The sequence below is a fragment of the Phyllobates terribilis genome, unplaced genomic scaffold (genome assembly GCF_046119375.1).
Source record: "Phyllobates terribilis strain yellow unplaced genomic scaffold, ASM4611937v1 Scaffold_5__5_contigs__length_657084704, whole genome shotgun sequence".
Taxonomy (NCBI): Eukaryota; Metazoa; Chordata; class Amphibia; order Anura; family Dendrobatidae; genus Phyllobates; species Phyllobates terribilis.
In genome coordinates this window covers 627,921,335-627,941,469 of record NW_027362765.1, presented here as the reverse complement: position 1 = coordinate 627,941,469, position 20,135 = coordinate 627,921,335, and positions in this window count along the sequence as shown.

Sequence of the window (20,135 nt, the reverse complement as noted above, 5' to 3'; positions counted from 1 at the left end):
TGAAACTACGATGGCTTAATGACTCCGTGTTCCCAGGAGGGACAAGGGAGGTGGACCAGGTGCTACTCTGGGACTGACCTCAGGTGGATGGCAGCTGACCCCAAAGGGCAGGAGGCGGGCACAGGCAGGCACGGCTGGATGGACGGGCAGGCTGGCACAGCTAATAGACAGGCCGGCTGGCACTTCTGATAGACAGGCAGGCACGGCCGATAGGCAGGCGGGCACATCTGATAGACAGGCATGCGGGCACGGCCGATAGACAGGCAGGCAGTCACGGCTGATAGATAGGCAGTCGGGAATGGCTGGTAGACAGGCAGGCATGGCTGATAGACAGGCAGGCGGGCACAGCTGATAGATGCACTGGGACCTGAGAACTGATAAGAACGTTAACAAACAAACTAACACAATTGCACAGGCACCTCCATAGTGGAGAAGGTGCAGTTAGTGTCCTCTGGCCAGTAGCCGGGAACACTTTAGAATGGTGCGCGCGGTCCCTATGAGAGGAGGGGAGCGTGCACCCCAAGCGCAGTCCCCGGGCATCTGCGCGCGGTGCGCACACCCTGGGCAGCTTTGGCGAGGTGGGAAGACGCCGGAGCAGGACACTCCGGCCAGGGGCCACGGTGGTAAGGGGGTCAGCGCCTCTGCCGGGGAATGGGGGCAGGAGGCCGAGATGCTGGCGCTACAGTACCCCCTTCCTTACACCAGAGAAGGACCTGCAACGTACGTCTTACCGGGGGGCAGACGAGACAGATCAAACAGAGCTACCGTAATAATTTTGGTGGGCTCAATGATGTGTTGAGGTTCCTCCTCCTGGTCGAACGACAGAAAAGATCTGGAAAGTGCGTCTGCCTTGACATTTTTATCTGCTTGCCGGAAGTGGAGAGTGTAGTTGAAGTGGGAGACCATCGGGCCTGTCGAGGATTAAGCCGTTGAGCGGACTGCAGGTAGGCAAGATTCTTATGGTCCGTGTAGATGATCACAGGATGCAAAGCCCCCTCCAGAAGGTATCGCCACTCCTCCAGTGCCAATTTGATCACCAGAACTTCGCAATCCCCAATAGAATAATTGCACTCCGAAGAAGAGAAGAGTTTGGAAAATAAACCACAGGTCACCATGCGACCAGAAGGAAGAAGCATCCACCTCAAGGAAGAACGGTTTGTTACTGTCAGAACGATGCTGCATCAGAGCAGAAGAGAAGGCTTGTTTCAAGGACACGAAAGCACTTCCGGCCTCAGGAGTCCATACCTTTGGATCAACCCCCTTGCAAGGCAGGGTGGACATGGGAGCAGTCCGAGAAGAGAAATGGGGAATGAACAGGTGATAATAATTTACAAAGCCGATAAACCGCTCTATAGCCTTCCGCCCATCAGGCTGAGGCCAATTTAGAACGGCGGAGACCTTTCTGAGGTCCATCTTCAGGCCGGTCTCTGAGATAATATACCCCAGAAATGGAAGAGAAGTGTTACGGGTCCGGGTGGTGGAACCTCTGTGCTGAGATACGAGGAGGGACCAGAGGGGAGTAACTAAGTGCCTACTCGGACCGACCCTGGCTACATGGCGGCTTAATCAACTCCGTCAACCAAGGAGGGACCGGGAAGGTGGACCAGGTGCCACACTGGGACCGACCTCGAGTGAGAGCAGGCGACTCCCACGGGACTGATAGCTGAAGCCGACAGGCACGGCAGCTGAGCACGGCTGGTAGACAATGCAGGTAGATGCACAGGCTTGGCTGGCAGACTGACAGGTGGGCACGGCTGATAGACAGGCTGGCGGGCACGGCTGATAGACAGGCTGGCGGCACTGGGACCTGAGGGCTGGAGACTGACGCTGCTGTGAGACCAGAGGAAGGAGCGGGGGACGCTGGACCGGAGCCGTGGCGATGAGTAGATCGGCATCTCTGCCGGGTGCTACAGTACTCCCCCCTTTACGCCCGCTCTTCTTCAAGCCCGCAAGAAACTTTTCTAGAAGAAGAGGAGCATGTATGTTCTCCCTTGGCTCCCATGACCTCTCCTCATGACCAAACCCCTTCCAATCCACAATAAAGAAAGTCTTTCCTCTTACCCTCTTGATGGCCAAAATGTCCTCTACCTCAAAGAGGTCCTCAGCGGAAACTGGGGCTTGAGTAGTACCTGGCTAATCAGAGAAGGAATTGAGGACTACAGGCTTGAGGAGAGACACATGAAAGGAATTGAGGATCCGTAAAGAGGCTAGGAGTTTCAACTTGTACGCCACTGGAATTATTTGGCTTATTTGAATCTCGAAAGGGCCGATGAACGGCGGACCCAACTTAAACGATGCTATCTTGAGACGAACATATTTAGAGGAAAGCCAGACCTTGACTCCTCGAATAGAGGCATATCCAGGCGTCTCTTATCAGCATGCTTCTTTATCCGCTCCGAGGACTGCTGTAGCACATCAGATTTAGTGTCCTTCCAAATCACCGAAAAGTCTCTGACGAGAGACTCCGCAGCAGGATTGTCCACAGAAGTAGAAACAGGAAACGGAATATTGGGATGCTGACCGTACACCACAAAGAATGGAGACTTGGCAGACGACTCACTCACATGGTTGTTGTAAGAAAATTCGGCCCAAGTCAGTAGTTCTATCCAGTAGCTATGATGAACGTTGACAAAGTGCCGAAGGAAACTAGTGAGGATCTGATTAATACGTTCCACCTGGCCATTGGACTGAGGATGATAGGCCGAAGCGTGAAGTAAACTGAACTCCTCTATCTAAGACAATATGAAGAGGTAGGCCGTGGAGATGGAAGATGCGATGGATGAAGTCTTTAGCCAGCACAGGCACAGATGGAAGACCTGGCAAGGGAATGAAGGGAGCCATCTTGGAGAGGCGGTCAGCGACCACCCATATGACAGTACAACCAGTCGATACAGGAAGATCCATGATGAAATCCATAGCGAAGTGTTGCCATGGAGCAGAAGGCACAGGTAGAGGAAGAAGTCGACCAGTCGGAAGTTGCCTAGGTGTCTTGTTACGGGCACAGGAAGAGCAAGCAAAGGCAAAATCCGCAACATCCAATAATGTCGGGAAATACGCAGAAGCGTCTTCCTCTGACCGGCAGAGCCCCCTCTAGTAAGAAGTGCCACTCATCCAGCGCTAATTTGATGGCAAGCAGTTCCCGATCTCCAATGGAGTAATTGCGCTCGGGAGGAGAGAAGAGCTTGGAAAAGAAGCCGCAGGACACCATTCTCCCGGAAGAGGATTTCTAGGTGAGTACTGCTCCGGCCCCAGAGGAAGAGGCATCAACCTCCAGAAAGAACTGATTGTTACAGTCTGGACTGTGTAGCACTGGAACAGACTAGAAAGCTTGCTTCAAGGACACAAAGGCACTTTCCGCCTCGGAAGTCCATTCCTTGGGATTAGCCCTATGCGGGTCAGGACAGAGATGGGAGCAGTCCAGGATGAGAAATGAGGAATGAAGAGGCGGTAATAGTTAGCGAATTCCAGAAATCGCTGAATAGTTTTCAGCCCCTCAGGTCGGGGCAATTTTAGGACAGCAGACAGTTTTTCGGGATCCATCCTAAGTCCGGTCTCCGAGATTATGTATCCCAAAAATGGAAGAGAAGTTTGTTCAAAGATGCATTTCTCGAACTTGGCATACAGACGATTCTTCTTGAGCCTCTGCAATACCTGTCGAACGTCCCTCCGATGTGAAGGCAAATCAGGGGAGAACACCAGGATATCGTCCAGGTACACTACCACGCATTAGTATAGGCGATCTCGGAAGATGTCGTTCACCAGCTCCTTGAAGACAGCTGGCGAGTTGCAGAGACCGAAGGGCATCACACGGTACTTGTAGTGACCATCTCAGGTGTTGAATGCCGTCTTCCACTTGTCTCCCTGGCAAATCTGGATCAGGTTGTACGCGCCTCGAAGATCGAGTTTAGTGAAGATCTTTGCGCCTTGTAGGCAGTCAGACAACTCCGAGATGAGAGGCAAGGTATACTTATTTTTGATCGTTATCTGATTTAGGCCCCTATAGTCGATACAAGGGCGAAGAGAGCTGTCCTTCTTCTTGACAAAGAAGAATCCTGCTCCAGCCGGAGAGTTGGATTTCTGGATAAATCCCCTAGCAAGATTCTCTTCAATGTACTTAGACATGGCACGGGTCTCAGCCAGCGACAGGGGGTAGATTCGACCACGAGGAGGTGAAGCACCAGGGATGAGGTCGATGGGGCAGTCATACGGCCTATCAGGAGGTAGTGTCTCCGTTTTGTCAAAGACATCTACATATGACCAATAAGGTGCCGGCAAGCCAGGTAGGTTAGCTGGAGTGGACGGAGGTCGATCAGGACGGACAGGATCTAAGCAGGTCTTATGACATTCCTGACCCCAGCGGAGCACCTCACCCGAGCTCCAATTCAAGACTGGCTTGTGTCTTTGTAGCCAAGGCAGTCCTAGCAGCAAAGGATGAGAGAGGCCAGTCAGCACGTAGAAGGAGATTTTCTCCGAGTGTAGCATTCCCACCTGAAGAGCTAGAGGCTCGGTGACAAACAAGATGGACTCTGAAATAAACATCCCATCAACGGAGGAAACTGCTAATGGATCCGAAAGACGTTGAATAGGGATCTGATACTGCTCCACAATGGCCTGTTGGATGAGATTCCCGGCGGCACCGGAATCCAGATAGGCAGTCTCGAAGAAGTGTATCTTCCCGCAGGTTATCGATACCGACAGAGTCAGGAATGGAGAGGAAGAATTTTGCCCAGGACGACCTCTCCAAGCGAACCTAGGCACTGGAGTATCCCAGTCTCTCTGGACAAGAGTGGATTAGATGTTCCGGGCTGCCACAGTAAAAACATCTGCCCTCAGCGCGGTGGACCTCCTGGCGAGACTTGACCATCTTAACCTGGTCTACCAGCATAGCTTCAGGGGAGGATGCTGAGGTAGAGGCCTGTAGAGAGACTGGTTTTTGTAAGGTTGGTGCAAGGCGCAGAGGTTTCTTCTCACGGATCATCTCCTTAGAACGCTTCTGGAACCTGATGTCAATCCATGTGGCCAAAGACACCATGTCGTGCAGAGAGGATGGTATGTCACGACCGGCTAGTTCGTCCTTGATCTGTCCAGAAAGGCCCTCTCAAAGGTAGACACGAGGGCCTCGTTATTCCAAGCCAGTTCATACGCAAGAGTCCGGAACTGCACCGCGTACTGGCCCACAGTGAGACTCCCTTGGCGTAGACGAAGAAGAGAAGAGGCAGACAAGGATGTACGGCCGAGTTCATCAACAACCCTGTGGAAGGCCGCAAGAAAAGCCTGAAGATTTGTCACCAGGGGATCCCCTCTCTCCCATAGGGGGTTGAGCCAAGCCAATGCCTGTCCGGTGAGATGAGACATGATAAATGCCATTTTTGCCCGGTCAGAAGCGAACTGATGAGGCAAGAGCTTGAAGTGCAGCGTGCACTGGTTGATGAAGCCCCGACATAGAGCGGAATTGCCGCCAAAACATGGTGGAGTAGATAGCGGGGGTCCTAAGCCGGGTGCCAAAGTGCCACTGGTTTGAGGTGCCGCCGAAGCGGATGCCGCTTGTTTGAGGCTGACACAGCAGGGGTGGACAGTGCATCCAGGCGGGAGTTAACAGTCCGCAGATAGGACAGGATCGTATCTTGCTGAGATCTCTGGCAGGAGACCTCTTGGTACAGGTCTGAGAGCAAAGAGCCTGGGAGCCACTGGATTCCATGGCCTGTGCAAACTGTTACGGGTCCGGATGGTGGAACCTCTGTGCTGAGATATGAGGAGGGACCAGAGGGGCGTAATTAAGTGCCTTCGCAGACCAACCCTGGCTATACAGCAGCTTAATTGACTCCGTGAACCAAGGAGGGACCGGGAAGGTGGACCAGATGCCACACAGGGACCGACCTCGAATGAGAGCAGGCGACTCCCACGGGACTGATAGCCGAAGCCGACAGGCACGGCTGGTAGACAATGCAGGTAGACGGGCAGGCTTGGCTGGCAGACTGACAGGTGGGCACAGCTGAAAGACAGACTGGCGGGCATGGCTGATAGACAGACAGGCTGGCGGGCACGGCTGATAGACAGGTTGGCGGCACTGGGACCTGAGGGCTGGAAAGAGTGTTAAGGACACAAACAACAACTTTGCACAGGCATCTCCATCTGCCTTAAATAGGGCAGACCTCCGGCCTTTGGCCGTGGACTCTTTAGGACGGTGCGTGCGGCCCCTTTAAGAGGGAGGGAGCGAGCGCGCGCCCTAAGTTCAGTGCCCGGGGATGCCACCCCAGGCGGATGCTGCGATGAGACAAGAGGAAGGAGCGGGGTCGCCGGACTGGAGCCGTGGCGGTGAGTGCATCGGCGTCTCTGCCAGGCAGGAGGCAGAGATTCCGACGCTACAAGAAGTGTACTGAAAAACGCACTTTTCAAATTTGCAAAATGTTCAATAAACTACACACACATGGCACTAATTATATATCTCACGGATATCTTTCTGTCTATCAATTGTAAGAGGGTCACTGGTAAAATACTGGAAGGGAGATATGTTTACCGGGTGTTGTTAGTTTCAGTGATATGAACCCGGAAGCATGCTATGTGCTAAGGGGGGTTTATCAGCCATGACAGTGCCGGGATTTTGTAAACAGCTAAAGAGTTGGGTAGGACGGTTATGAGGTCTTATATAGACAGGTGTGTACCTTTCCAAATCAAGTCCTATCAGTTTAATTAAACACAGCTGGACTCCAATGAAGGAGTACAACCATCTCAAGGAGGATCACAAGGAAATGGACAGCATGTGACTTAAATATGAGTGTCTGAGCAAGGGGTCTGAATACTTATGACCATGTGATATTTCAGGTTTGTTTATTAATAAATTTGCAAAAATGTTTCTTTTTCAGTCAAGATGGGGTGCAGAGTGTACTTTAATGAGAAAAAAATGAACTTTTTAGAATTTACCAAATGGCTGCAATGAAACAAAGAGTGAAAAATTTAAAAGGGCCTGAATACTTTCCGTACCCGCTGTATGTGGGCATCGCTACACACGATCTCCTCATGTCCCTCTTGAAATGTTCAGGTCGAAAGGACAGAATCAATAAATGTAAATGTAAAGAGCTCCCCGGAGTGTTCAAGTGTGGGATTACTTGTCTCCTAGAACTCACAATGGTGAGAGGAAGCAGGATCAGAGTGAGGATTATGTGGTCCAGACTCTTGGCTACTGAGACTGGACTGTATGGAAAATGCAAAACAAACTCCAGCTAACAGCACACAGCCAAAGTATTTAAGAGATCCATTATATAAAATCCAAAATCTTTATTGAAGAATAATATCTAAAAACATTAATAAAAAAAGCAGAATTCCAAACAGGGGACGCTGCTGAATCCTGTAAACATAAGGTGTATAATATCTCAGAACTGGCGTATACAGTCAGAGATAGGATCCTAAAATAGATAGGGTCCTGTGATCTCACATCTAGACTATATTGTACCCTATACAAAAAAATATCACATCCAAATAGTAAATTGCCACTATGTGAATAAAATAAAAATAACAACAGTATATACTGACATCAGACAATAAATGCAAAGTCTGCATACAGCCAGAATAAAATGAAGAACAAATGATCAATACATCCCCGCTGTGTCAGAAGAGAATGAAAGGCTAGAGTAAATCATTAGAAATGATGAAAACACATCCAAGGGTGTCAGTAATAGAACCCCCCTGGCAGGTATTTAATATATTTGTGTGACAAATAGATGGATATGAGAGGATGGTGTAGATAAGGCTATGTCAGCTCGGTATCCCCTCACCCCGATGCGTGTTTCGCCACCGGCTTCTTCTGGGTGCTGAGAAACATACTGGAAGCATTATTTGCCATTCAACCGACCACCTGTTCGCACTTTTCTAGCTTCAAGAGTGGTGTCCCACACCCCCCTGCAAAGTGGGGCAGGAAGCTAGATCTGGTGGATGAGTGTGTTTGTTGTGCTCCTGCAGATGGCAGAGTTTCACCTGGTCCACAGCCTCAACCCCTGCGTGCACCTTCAGCTGCACATCCACTTTCCTGTCACTTACCACGTGCCTTGTGTATTTTAAATAAGGTATTTAATATATGCCTGCAAACTTTCCGGTATGAATAGATGTGACATGCAGAAGTAGTGCTGTTGCAGAGTGTGACATGCAGAACAAGTATTGTGTTCCAGAAGCATCCAGCAACTAGAGTGGTTAACACAGTCACAGGAGAAGGGGAGTGTCCTAGCAGAGCCCCAGGTGGATTGTGGGGAAGTCGTTTACTGTCTGGCCTGAGCCGAAGAGAAAAGTGGCTTACGATCTATATCTCACAGAAGTCTAGGGAACAGAATTCAGGTCAGGAGGGAAGCTATACAAAGGTCAGTTAGAGTCCCTGAGCTAACAGTGTGGAGTATTATCGGCCAGGAAGATAAGGACTGGAAGAAAGCCTGTCATAGAAATTATCTCCCTCACCACACCCTTCCCCCCCTCCATCTCCATGCAGGATAAAGAATGCTGTGTACTATTGAGTCCTTGTGACGGAAAAGCCTGTGGTTGTGTATGCATTAAAACTGTGCTGTACTGTGCTACCAGATAATAGACTGTGTACTGCTGTGCTGCAAAGAATACTGTACTGTTATTACTGGAGCCTGTTGCTCAAAGGGACATTTGCATTGCACTGGCCGTGGCTCATTAAATGTTACTGTTCTACCGTTTATGAGGACTCTTGTCAGATGTGTCTGGTCAGCAACTGAATCTATCTTGTGCCTGAGAGAATCTGCAGCCTATGGTTGCCCTGAGTAACGGTTCCCCCAGGATTCCAACGAATTCATGTAACTGGTCTCGCCCCTATCTGAACTTAGGCAGCGTGCATGTAACATAGAGAAAAGAAAATATGTAGCCCCGAAAATGACTTTTGTTTTTAGGTTGCAGCTGTATACCTATAGAAGGACTGTAAGGCAATAAACCCTGCCTATATGCCTCTAATCCAAAACTATCCCTCCTCCACCAGCTATCCCTACACTGAATACAGGTACTAGAGAAAGGACAGTATGTAGCCCTGCAAAGGACTTTTGTTTTAAAGGTGCAGCAGCGGTATGCAAGTATTGCAATAGCAATTAAACACTGCCTATATGCCTGTTCTGATCTACGCTCTCTCTCTTAGATCAACTCTCCCTGAACATCTTCTAGAGGAGAGTGTGCCAAGCAACACGTCACCGGGTGCTATATAGGACCCGATTACACGATGTAGCCTGCCAATCACAGTAATTCCAGGAGCCAACATGGCTACGGCATTACCGTGTGTAATAGGCAATCTCTGCATGCTTATTGGCTGTCTAACATTCGCGGAACATGCAGGGCAGGGACTCGAGCATGGTGCTTGAGCACCCACGATACTCAATCGAGTAACGAGCGTACCCGAGCACCCAATTAATAATTAGTGCTTTGCGTGTGTAGTTTACTGTACTTGTATTAAGCTAATAAATAAATAAAAAAAACTATGTTGGGTCCCCCCCCTATTTTTATAATCAGCAATGGTAAAGCAGACAGCTACGGGTTGATATTATCAAGCTGGAAGGTCCCTGGTTATTGAGCCCTTCCCAGCCTAAAAATACCAGCCTGCAGTCACACCATAATTGGCGCAACGTATTAGATGCGCCAGTTCTGGCGTTTGGCCCAGTTCTTCCCGATTGCTCTTGTGCATTGGCAATCAGGGTAACGGTAGTTGGGGTTGATGTCAGCAGTGAATTGTCCAAAAATCACAGCTGGCATCAAGCCCTGAGGTTAGTAATGGAGAGGTGTCTATCAGACACCCCCATTACTAAATGGAGAGGTGTCTATCAGACACGCCCATTACTAACCCAGTGATAAAAAAAAATCACTCACAGACAAAAAAACTTTTGTTTGAATAAAAACTCCCTCACATTATTGAAAGAAAAAGATTCCCATGCAGAATCCGATGTAGTCCAGAAATGGAAACCTGAAAAACATAAGAAAGAAGAACATGAGACTGTCCATCATTTGGCGTCTGTGAATAGCAGTACATTTTCTGCTGTTCACAGTCACTGGGTACTAAGGACAACGCTCACCCGCATGGCTGTCTCACATTGCACTCTGATATCCATTTCAGGACTACATCAGATTCAGCGGACCTGCATGGGAATTTTTTGCAGCCCGCAGCTGTCTGTTTTACCTTTGCTGGGTATCAAAAATACGGGACTACCCCACTTCATTTTTTCATTTTTTGTTTATTTATTAGCTTAATACATGTACAGTAAAATACACACACAAAGCACAAATTATATATCTCATGGATATCTATTGAGCTATTTATCTTCCCCATATCTATCTATCTATCTATCTATCTATCTATCTATCTATCTATCTATCAATCTATCTATCTATCAATCTATTTACCTCACATCTATAACATCTTTAACACCTAAACATCTGTCATTTCTGTTCTGCTTTACGTGTCACACGGATGGTGCACACGGATGAGACACACATACACATGGATGCCACACGGATGGCACACAAGTACACACGGATAACACCGGTAGTGGTTTTTCCATTGTCGGAAATATCAGTACGTGTGAAGAAAACCAAAGGGTGCAGTGATCATATTGATATTTTATACCACTAGGCAGTGAAGAAAAAATAATTACATTTTTACCACAAAATTATTTTTTTTTAGGCCAGATTTTACATTTTCAGAAGGGGAAATGGGTAAAATTGGCAAAAAAATTGTTACACAATTTCTGGAAATTACACCCCTCTAAGAATATATTAACAGATGTAGTGATGATTTTGACTGCATGGGTGTTTTCCAGAAACGAGCAGCAATGTATGATGCTAAGTGAAAATAGCAAATCTGCTATTGTAGTGCCCAGTACATTGTAGTGCCAAGTACATTGTAGTGCAGAGAACACTGTAGTGCCCATACATTGTACTGTCCAGTACATTATGCCCAGCTCGTGCTTCTGGAGACATGCACCCGTAAATTGAGCGGGCTCTCATCGCTACAGAAATGACAAACATGTGGACACTAAATACTGTTTAGGCCATAGCGCATTTCCAGTGCCTTTGTGCTACCAGTAACGTGGAAACCCCCTATATTTCCATTAACAGATAATGGACCTGAGTAGGGACTTGATTTTCTTTGTGGATTGAGCTGAAGCTTTTATTGGGACCATTTTACATAACATTTTGTATCACATTTATCCTGTGTTCTTTGTTGAGCACTTACATTGGGGTTTCCATCCAAATCTCCGAATGACGTGATTCAGATAAAAACCCCGACCTATCCATTCCCTATAATGAGACAGCAGAGTTACTCTGGGCGCCGTCTGGCCTTTGTTCAGCAGTGTCCTTCTTTTCATAAGTACACAAAACTGTGTTCCGCGCTTTTATGCATGCTTAAAAATACAGACACTGCCGGATCATAGGCCAGACGGTGTCCACAGTGTCTCCATCAGCTTCATTATAGGGCATCTTCCGCCAGAAGTTCCGTCTGAATCACATATTTCAGAGATTTATACAGAAACCCTGTGAAAAGCGCTCAGCGTAGAGTGCAGGATAAATGTGAGCCGAGTATTACTAAGATCTTTGGGAGGATAAATAAACAAATCAACAGCAGGTCAAGAATTGTTTTTTTTTTTTTTTTTTTTTACACGGTTCTTCGTGCAGCATAAGTTATTTGAAGATTTTATTCTTCGAGTCGGTATGATTACAGCGATACCAGATTTATATTCCTTTTTTATGTTTGGCTACTATCACACACTAAAAGACGCTGTTTTTGCAAAAACAAGTTTTTGCATAGCCATATTTTAAGAGCTATAATTTTTCAATATTTCTGCCGACAGAGTCATGTGAGGGCTTGTTTTTTGTGGCAAGAGTTGATGTTTTTTTGGTACCATTTTTGGGCATATAACATTTTTGATCGCTTTCTATTCTGATCTTTTGTTTGGCAGGCAGAATGAACAAAAAACAGCAATTCAGGCATTGTTTTTTTTTTTTTTTGTTTTGATTTTATGCAGTTCACCGTGTGGTAAAAGTGATGACAGCTATAATCTTCGGGTCAGTATGATTACAGAGATACCACATTTATATAATTTACAGTATTATGTTTTGTCGCTTTTATACAATAAAAACTATTTTATAGAAAAAAGAATTGTTTTTGCATCGCTGTATTCTGAGAGCTATAGCTTTTTTATTTCTCTGCTGATGGAGCTGTAGGGTGGCTTGTTTTTTTGTGGGACAAGATGTTGTTTTCAGAAATACCATTTTTATTTACATTTAACTTTTTGATCGCATTTTATTCCACTTTTTGTTCCGCGATATGATGAAAAAGCAGTTTTTGGTCACGTTTTTTCTTTTACGATGTTCACTGAAAGGGTTAATAAGTGTGACAGTTTTATAGATCAGGTTGTGTTTCTTTTTTACCCAAATATACAGTACATTGTGAAAGTATTTGGCCACTTGAACTTTTCTACCTTTTTCCACATTTCTGGCTTCAAACATAAAGATATAAAATTCAAATTTTTTGGGGAAGAATCAACAACAAGTGGGACACAATCGTGAAGTGGAACGAAATATATTGGATATTTTAAACTATTTTAACAAATTAAAAACTGAAAAGTGGGGCGTGCAATATTATTTGGCCCCTTTACTTTCAGTGCAGCGAACTCACTCCAGAAGTTCAGCGAGGATCTCTGAATGATCCAATGTTGTCCTAAATGACTGGTAATGATAAATAGAATCCACCTGTGTGTAATCAAGTCTCCGTATAAATGCACCTGCTCTGTGATAGTCTCAGGGTTCTGTTTCAAGTGCAGAGAGCATCATGAAGACCAAGGAATACACCAGGCAGGTCCGAGATACTGTTGTGGCGAAGTTTAAAGCCGGATTTGGATACAAAAAGATTTCCTAACTTTTAAACATCTTAAGGAGCACTGTGCAAGCGATCATATTGAAATGGAAGGAGTATCAGACCAATGCAAATCTACCAAGACCCGGCTGTCCCTCTAAACTTTCATCTCAAGCAAGGAGAAGACTGATCAGAGATGCAGCCAAAAGGCCCATGATCACTCTGGATGAACTGCAGAGATCTACAGCTGAGGTGGAAGAATCAGTCGTACACTGCACAAATTTAAATTTTATATCTTTATGTTTGAAGCCAGAAATGTGTCAAAAGGTAGAAAAGTTCAAGGGGGCCAAATACTTTCATAATGCATTGTACGTATTTATGGGTATAATATTTTTTGCATTTATTTTTAGTATTTTGTGATATTTGTTTTTAAAATATTTTTACAATTTTTTTAAACTTTTGTTTAAACTTTTTTACTTACAGTTAAAACCAGAAGTTTATATATAAAAAGACACATATGCATGTTTTTGTCAATATGTGACATGAAATCAGTATAAACCTTTCCCCTTTTAAGTCAATTAGGATTTCCATAATTTTTAATATTTGCCAAATGCCAGAATAATGAGAGAGAATGTTTTAAGGCATTTTTATTACTCACTGCAAAGTAAGGTGTAAGGTTAGAACAAAGCGATTTACAAACCTCTATCTGTTACACCAGTTTTGTCAGGAGGAATGGGCCCAAATTCCGACCAACTATTGTGAGAAGCTTGTGGAAGGAGATCCCAAACGTTGGACTCAAGTCATTCAGTTTAAGGGCAAAGGTACCAAATACTAATGAACTGTATGTAAACTTTTGACTTTGCAGTAAGTAATAAAAATGCCTTAAAACATTCTCTCTTTATCATTATTCTGGCATTTGGCAAATATTAAAAATTATGGTAATAATAAATTGCCCTAAAACGGGAAAAGTTTATTCTGATTTCATGTCAGATATTGAGAAAAATATGGACATGTGTCTTTTTATATAGTATATGTAAACTTCTGGTTTCACCAGGTTACGGCCATTGTCACACACGACCATGCCTGGATGTAGGTTCAGCGGTCTCAGCCACAGATCTGCCTGCTCTTTCACAGCTGTCCACAACTCACAAGTAGTGTGAGGTTTATCACCTAAGCTTATGAGTTTCAGCACAGCCTGTTGCCGCTTGGCGGAGGCAGTACTGCAGTGCTTCCAGCTTGTAAGTGATGTGGTGATATCTGAGATAGAGGCTGAACATGAGGAGGAGGAGTAGGAGGATGCGCAGGAGCTGTACACTGTGGGAACAACTCTGACTGACATAGGGCCCGCAGTCCTCGGTGTGGGGAGGATGTGTTCCGTCCCAAGGTCCGACTGGGTCCCAGCTTCCACTATGTTTACCCAGTGTGCTGTCAAAGAGATGTACCGTCCCTGGCCACAAGCACTTGTCCACGTGTCCGTTGTCAGGTGGACTCTCCCAGTAACTGCGTTGTTCAGGGCACAGCTGATGTTTTGGGACACGTGCTTGTGTAGTGCGGGGATGGCACACCAGGCAAAATAGTGTCGGCTGGGGACCGAGTACCGAGGGACGGCCACCGCATAAGGTTGCGAAGGATTCCGTCTCCACCAGCCTAAAAGGCAGTATTTCCAATGCAAGCAGTCGTGAAATGTGCAAATTTAGGACTGTGGCGCGTTGGTTGCAAATTTGCGCTTTCGTTCAAAGGTCTGGGATAATGACAATTGAACGCTGTGGTGGGACGTGGACATTGATGCTGTTTCTTGAGAAACTGCCATAACAAGTGAAGACTGAGAGGAGGGTGTTAGGCGTCGGTCTGGTGCTGGATTCGAAATGGGTCCAGGACCTTCTATAGTCTCCTAAATCAGTCCAGCTGGGGCTGATGCTGCTCAGCATCGCTGTCAGTCTCAACACCTAGCTGGTCCGCGAGCACTGTTTATCTCCCAGGTAGTTGTGCCTAGCAATGTTAAGCCTGGGTTGCAGAAGGAGACAGGGCATGCGGAATCTAAGTCCAGGATTTGCCGAACTGAGCATGTCCGTGACCTGGCGGATCATGATTGGTGGGTTGGCACCCACCTGACTCGATGACCTGGCACCGCCTGATTGGTCCACGGGTAACGTCACCAATGGCGCGTCGGTGGGCAGGGCTTAGTCTTTAAAAGGCCCGCCCACAAACATGGCGACGTGCTCAGATCATTTTGCAAGTGTTGCTGTTGTGTGGACGAGTGTATTCCACGTGCTCTCTTGCTGCTCTCTCCGTGACCTGCCGATGCCAGAGTTATCTCGGCTGATTAGCACAGGTGTAGTGCTAATAAAAATATGGATATCTTATAGCCTACATATTGTAACATATTGTTTATATGCTTTGATAAAGTGTGGTCATTAGACCAAGTGTGGAATATATTGCAATATACTGCAGTGTAATTTCATTGATATACTCTGATACTGATAAAGTAGTTCTTTCACATGAACTGTCCTTGATGCATGCTATCCACAAAGTGTTTGCTAGGTGTCAATGCTGTAAGACAATGTTAATTGTTCTATGATCTATGAAGTTGTGTGTTTCAAAGATTCATTATCCTGATTTGTACACAAGTGACCAGTGTTATATTTGCTTTGACAAATAGTGTTATTGTAACCAAAATACTGATTCAGATAATGTGTGTACACTTACCATTATGTTCCATAAGAAATACACAGATCTATTGTCTAAAACAATGTTTATAGGTAAACTTCTCGAGATTACAGAACCTGGCCAATTCTGTATTATCGACGACTCATACTTATAAACATTAACCAGTTTTATGCTTCCATTGTCTAAGCCTTATAAAAGTCACTGGAATCATGATACAGACAGAAGCCATAAGTTATACCTGCACTGATGTGTAGTGTTGTATGTACCTGCCCATGCAGTGTTGTGAAGACTTCCAGGGGTCTCTCTGTCTTGGTGAAATTGCTTCTCTGATGTTCCAGACGGATGATGTTTAAAAGCTCCTTGGTGACGAAGTGAGTATACAGTATATATATATATATATGTGTACTTAACCTTTCTATTATAACATATACAAAAGTGTATGCATTATCATCATATCATACTATTCCTTTTATTATGTATTTTACCTTTTAAATCAACTATTATAAATAAAATTGCGTTATATCGCAAAGGGTTGCCTTCTTTAAAGCCATATCCGAACCTTATTGCTAAAAACTTGGCATAACAACAGGTCACTCAGGCAGGCTTAGATTTGCTTAGGCAGGTAGCTACGTCTTGCAGCCTGGCTCAGCCAAAGGGGTCGCCTAACACCTCGAGCAGCCTGCAGACACCCTGTCCACAGCTATCGCCTTTCAGCCACGTGGAGTAGTACCCTTCAGTCCAGTGGCACGCCGGCTGGAGGCACGTGTACCCGTCGCGTAGTCACACACGCATCTTACCGCCAATCCCTACAGCGTAGCGCCTGTATCGAAGACAGGGCTACCGTTTTCCCTCCGGTTGCACATCTCCCTGCGGATCTTGGAGATTGTGTGAACCTCTGAAGCCCGCTCCGTGTGCATTAACACGGAGTGGTTCTTCAGTTAAGTAGGTGCTATCCCGGTCACTCTTCTCCCGTGCAGTTAACGGAGATAGAGCGAACCGCTATACCCGTTCCTGTGTGCTGAAACACGGAAGGGTTTAACATTTAAGTTGGTTACTTTACTTTCCACCCGGAAAGTGTTCGGCAGCAGTCCTCCAGGCTGCATCACGGACCCCGGGGTCGGTTGCATTCCATTTTAATAAAGTTGTCTGCAACCACCCTCCTTACAGTATCTGAGCGCCAGGGTCTTGCCGAACATGGCCGACAACCAACAACTGCAGCGGTATATACAGCAACTGGAGGCCAGACTTAGAACTCTGGAACAAACTGGTCCGGTCGCTGATATCACTGCAGTAGCTTCCCAGGCGGCTACTCTAGCAGCCAACATTATTAACTCAGCTGCGGTGAATGCTGCCACCACTGCAAGTGCTCCATTACCCCGGTTTGCTCTCCCGGAGAAATTTTCTGGGGACAGTAAACTCTGCAGGGGTTTTATTATTGTATGCTCCATTCATTAGGAGATGATGGAGGCACGGTTCCCCTCCGAAAGAGCCAAAGTGGGATATATCATTTCTTTACTTTCTCACAGGGCTCCGGAGTGGGCTACTCCTCTATGGGAGCGGAACGACCCGGTGGTAGTAAACGCGGGTCTTTTTCTTAAGACCCTAAAAAATGTTTTCCTGGGTCCTCAGGTCACGCATGATACGGCTCTTAAGCTTCTTGCATTGGTCCAGGGTTCGGCCACCGCCAGCCACTATGCCGTCCAGTTCAGAACCCTAGCGGCTGAACTGGATTGGTCTGAGCGGTCGCTTATTCCGGTGTTCTGGAGGGGTCTGGCTGGGCATATTAAAGATGCTTTATCTACCAGAGAAATTCCAACCTCTCTGGAGGAGTTAATATCTCTCGCTGACCGTATTGACTTGCGTCATGCGGAACATGAGTTAGAGCTGGAGGTTACTAGACCTCAGCATCTGTTGGCACCAGGCGCCTTTAGACCCAAACCTAAGACTCTCGACCCGGAGCCTGAGGCTATGGATATATCCTGGACTGAGTCTAGTCCCTCTCGTTCCCGACCCGCACATCTCTTGGAGCACCCCGTAAATAAGGGTTCCAGGCAGTCGGTAAAACGAGTAGGTCTTACCACCGTTGGAGGAGGTGTATTAGAGTCCGGGGCTTCTTCCTCCAAATTAGCATACAATGTGACATTGTCCTTTGGTAGATCTACAGTTACTGCCAAGGCGTGGGTGGACTCTGGTGCTGATGGCAATTTTTTATCATCTACATTTGCCCAGAGGCATGCCATCCCTATTGAGCTACTCTCCAGACCAATAAACATTTGTGTTGCCAATGGTTCTCTACAGGATGTGCAAATCACCCATCAGTCGATCCCTCTCTCCATGTCATTCCCTCAGGGCCACCGGGAGGTTATCTCATTTCTTATTATTCCCGGTGGATTAGACGAGGTGTTACTGGATCTCCCCTGGTTACGTTGTCATACTCCACACATTGACTGGAAGACGGGGAGAATTTCTTCCTGGAGTGAGAATTGTGCATCTCAGTGTTTGGTCAAAGTCACCCGGAGGGTAGTCTCTGATCCTCCTATCATTGCGTCATCCGGTACAGATTCGTTGTCTGTTTCCAGGACCCAGGTCTTGTCAGATTATGTCGCAAAGAACTCTCAGGAGGAGAGGGTGGCTGCAGTGTCCTCCAACCCGGTTCCATCGGGGAGGACGTTTGTTTCCCCTAATCTATGGAGTATGGTGCTCTCCTGGGCTCATGCCCCTAAGTCCGGAGCTCACCTGGGGGTCAAATGTACCACTAAGTCCCTTCAACGGTCCTATTGGTGACCCCAGTGGCGCCAGGACGTCAAGGACTTTGTTCGCGTGTCCCGTCTGTGCGAGAGATAAATCTTTTCGCCAGAGACCGGTGGGTCCTTTCTCCCTGTCACCCATGAAGGATCCCACACATAGAGAACCAGTTGACACCTCTTGCCATCCTGCTTCCCATCCTAAAAGAGGGTACCCTGTAAACCGGAGGGGTCACTGTTTCGTGAATCCTCTCTGTGACCCGTTGGACCACATCCTTGCCTCCCGGCTCATGGAGGAAAATGAGCATCAAGTGGAGGGGGATGTTAGAGGGGGGGTATAATGTTAGGCATCAGTCTGGTGCTGGATTCGAAATGGGTCCAGGACCTTCCGTGGTCTCCCATTTCAGTCCAGCCAGGGCTGATGCTGCTCAGCATCACCATCAGCCTCAATGCCTAGCTGGTCCGCGAGCACTGTTTATCTCCTAGGTAGTTGTGCCTGGCAATGTTAAGCCTGGGTTGCAGAAGGAGACAGGGCTTGTGGAATCTAAGTCTAAGATTTGCCGAACTGAGCATGTCCGTGACCTGGCGGATCATGATTGGTGGGTTGGCACCCACCTGACCCGGTGACCTGGCACCACCTGATTGGTCCATGGGTAACGTCACCAATGGCGCGTCGGCGGGCAGGGCTTAGTTTTTAAAAGGCCCGCCTACAAACATGGAGACGCGCTCAGATCATTTTGCAAGTGTTGCTGTTGTGTGGATGAGTGTATTTCACGTGCTCTCTAGCTGCTCTCTCCGTGACCTGCTGATGCCAGAGTTATCTCGGCTGATTAGTACAGGTCACTCAGGCAGGCTTAGATTTGTTTGCAGCCTGGCTCAGCCAAAGGGGTCGCCTAACACCTCGAGCAGCCTGCAGACACCCTGTCCACGGCTATCGCCTGTCAGCCACGTGGAGTAATACCCTTCAGTCCGGTGGCACGCCGGCTGGAGGCACGTGTACCCGTCGCGTAGTCACACACGCATCTTAGCGCCAATCCCTACAGCGTAGCGCCTGTATCGAAGACAGGGCTACCGCTTTCCCTCCGGTCGCACGTCTCCCTGCGGTTCTTGGAGATTGTGTGAACCACTGAAGCCCGCTCCGTGTGCATTAACACGGAGTGGTACTTCAGTTAAGTAGGTGCTATCCCGGTCACTCTTCTCCCGTGCAGTTAGCGGAGATAGAGCGAACCGCTATACCCGTTCCTGTGTGCTGAAACACGGAAGGGTTTAACATTTAAGTTGGTTACTTTACTTTCCACCCGGAAAGTGTTCGGCAGCAGTCCTCCAGGCTGCATCGCGGACCCCGGGGTCGGTTGCGTTCCATTTTAATAAAGTTGTCTGCAACTGCCCTCCTAACAGAGGGGGCATCTTTGCATGCAGTATGGACAGGGGATTGCCTTGCACACACAACAGGGGGTTCTCTTACATGCACAACAGTGGAAGAAGCAGTGGTGCCACCCGCTGACACTGGTCGTGGACCCTGGGGTTCGCTCCACAAAGTCGGGTGCTTTGCTGCCATGTGCCTGATCATGCTGGTGGTGGTCAGGCTGGTAGTTTTGTCACCCCTGCTGATGCTGGCCTGGCAGGTGGTACAAATGGCCTTTTTGGGGTTATCAGCAGAGTCTTTAAAAAAATTCCAGACTCTGGAAGACCTACCGGTTGTACTGGCAACGTCCCTCGTGTTGGTGTTACTGGGAATGGTTGCCCGCCTTCTGTCTGCGGCCACCACACTGCTTCTTCCTGCCTGTTAGGGTACTCTGCCTCCCTCCCCCTGTGTGCTGCTGGCCTCGCTCTGCGTGTCCTCCTGCCACGTTGGGTCAGTTACTAGATCATCCACCACCTCTTCC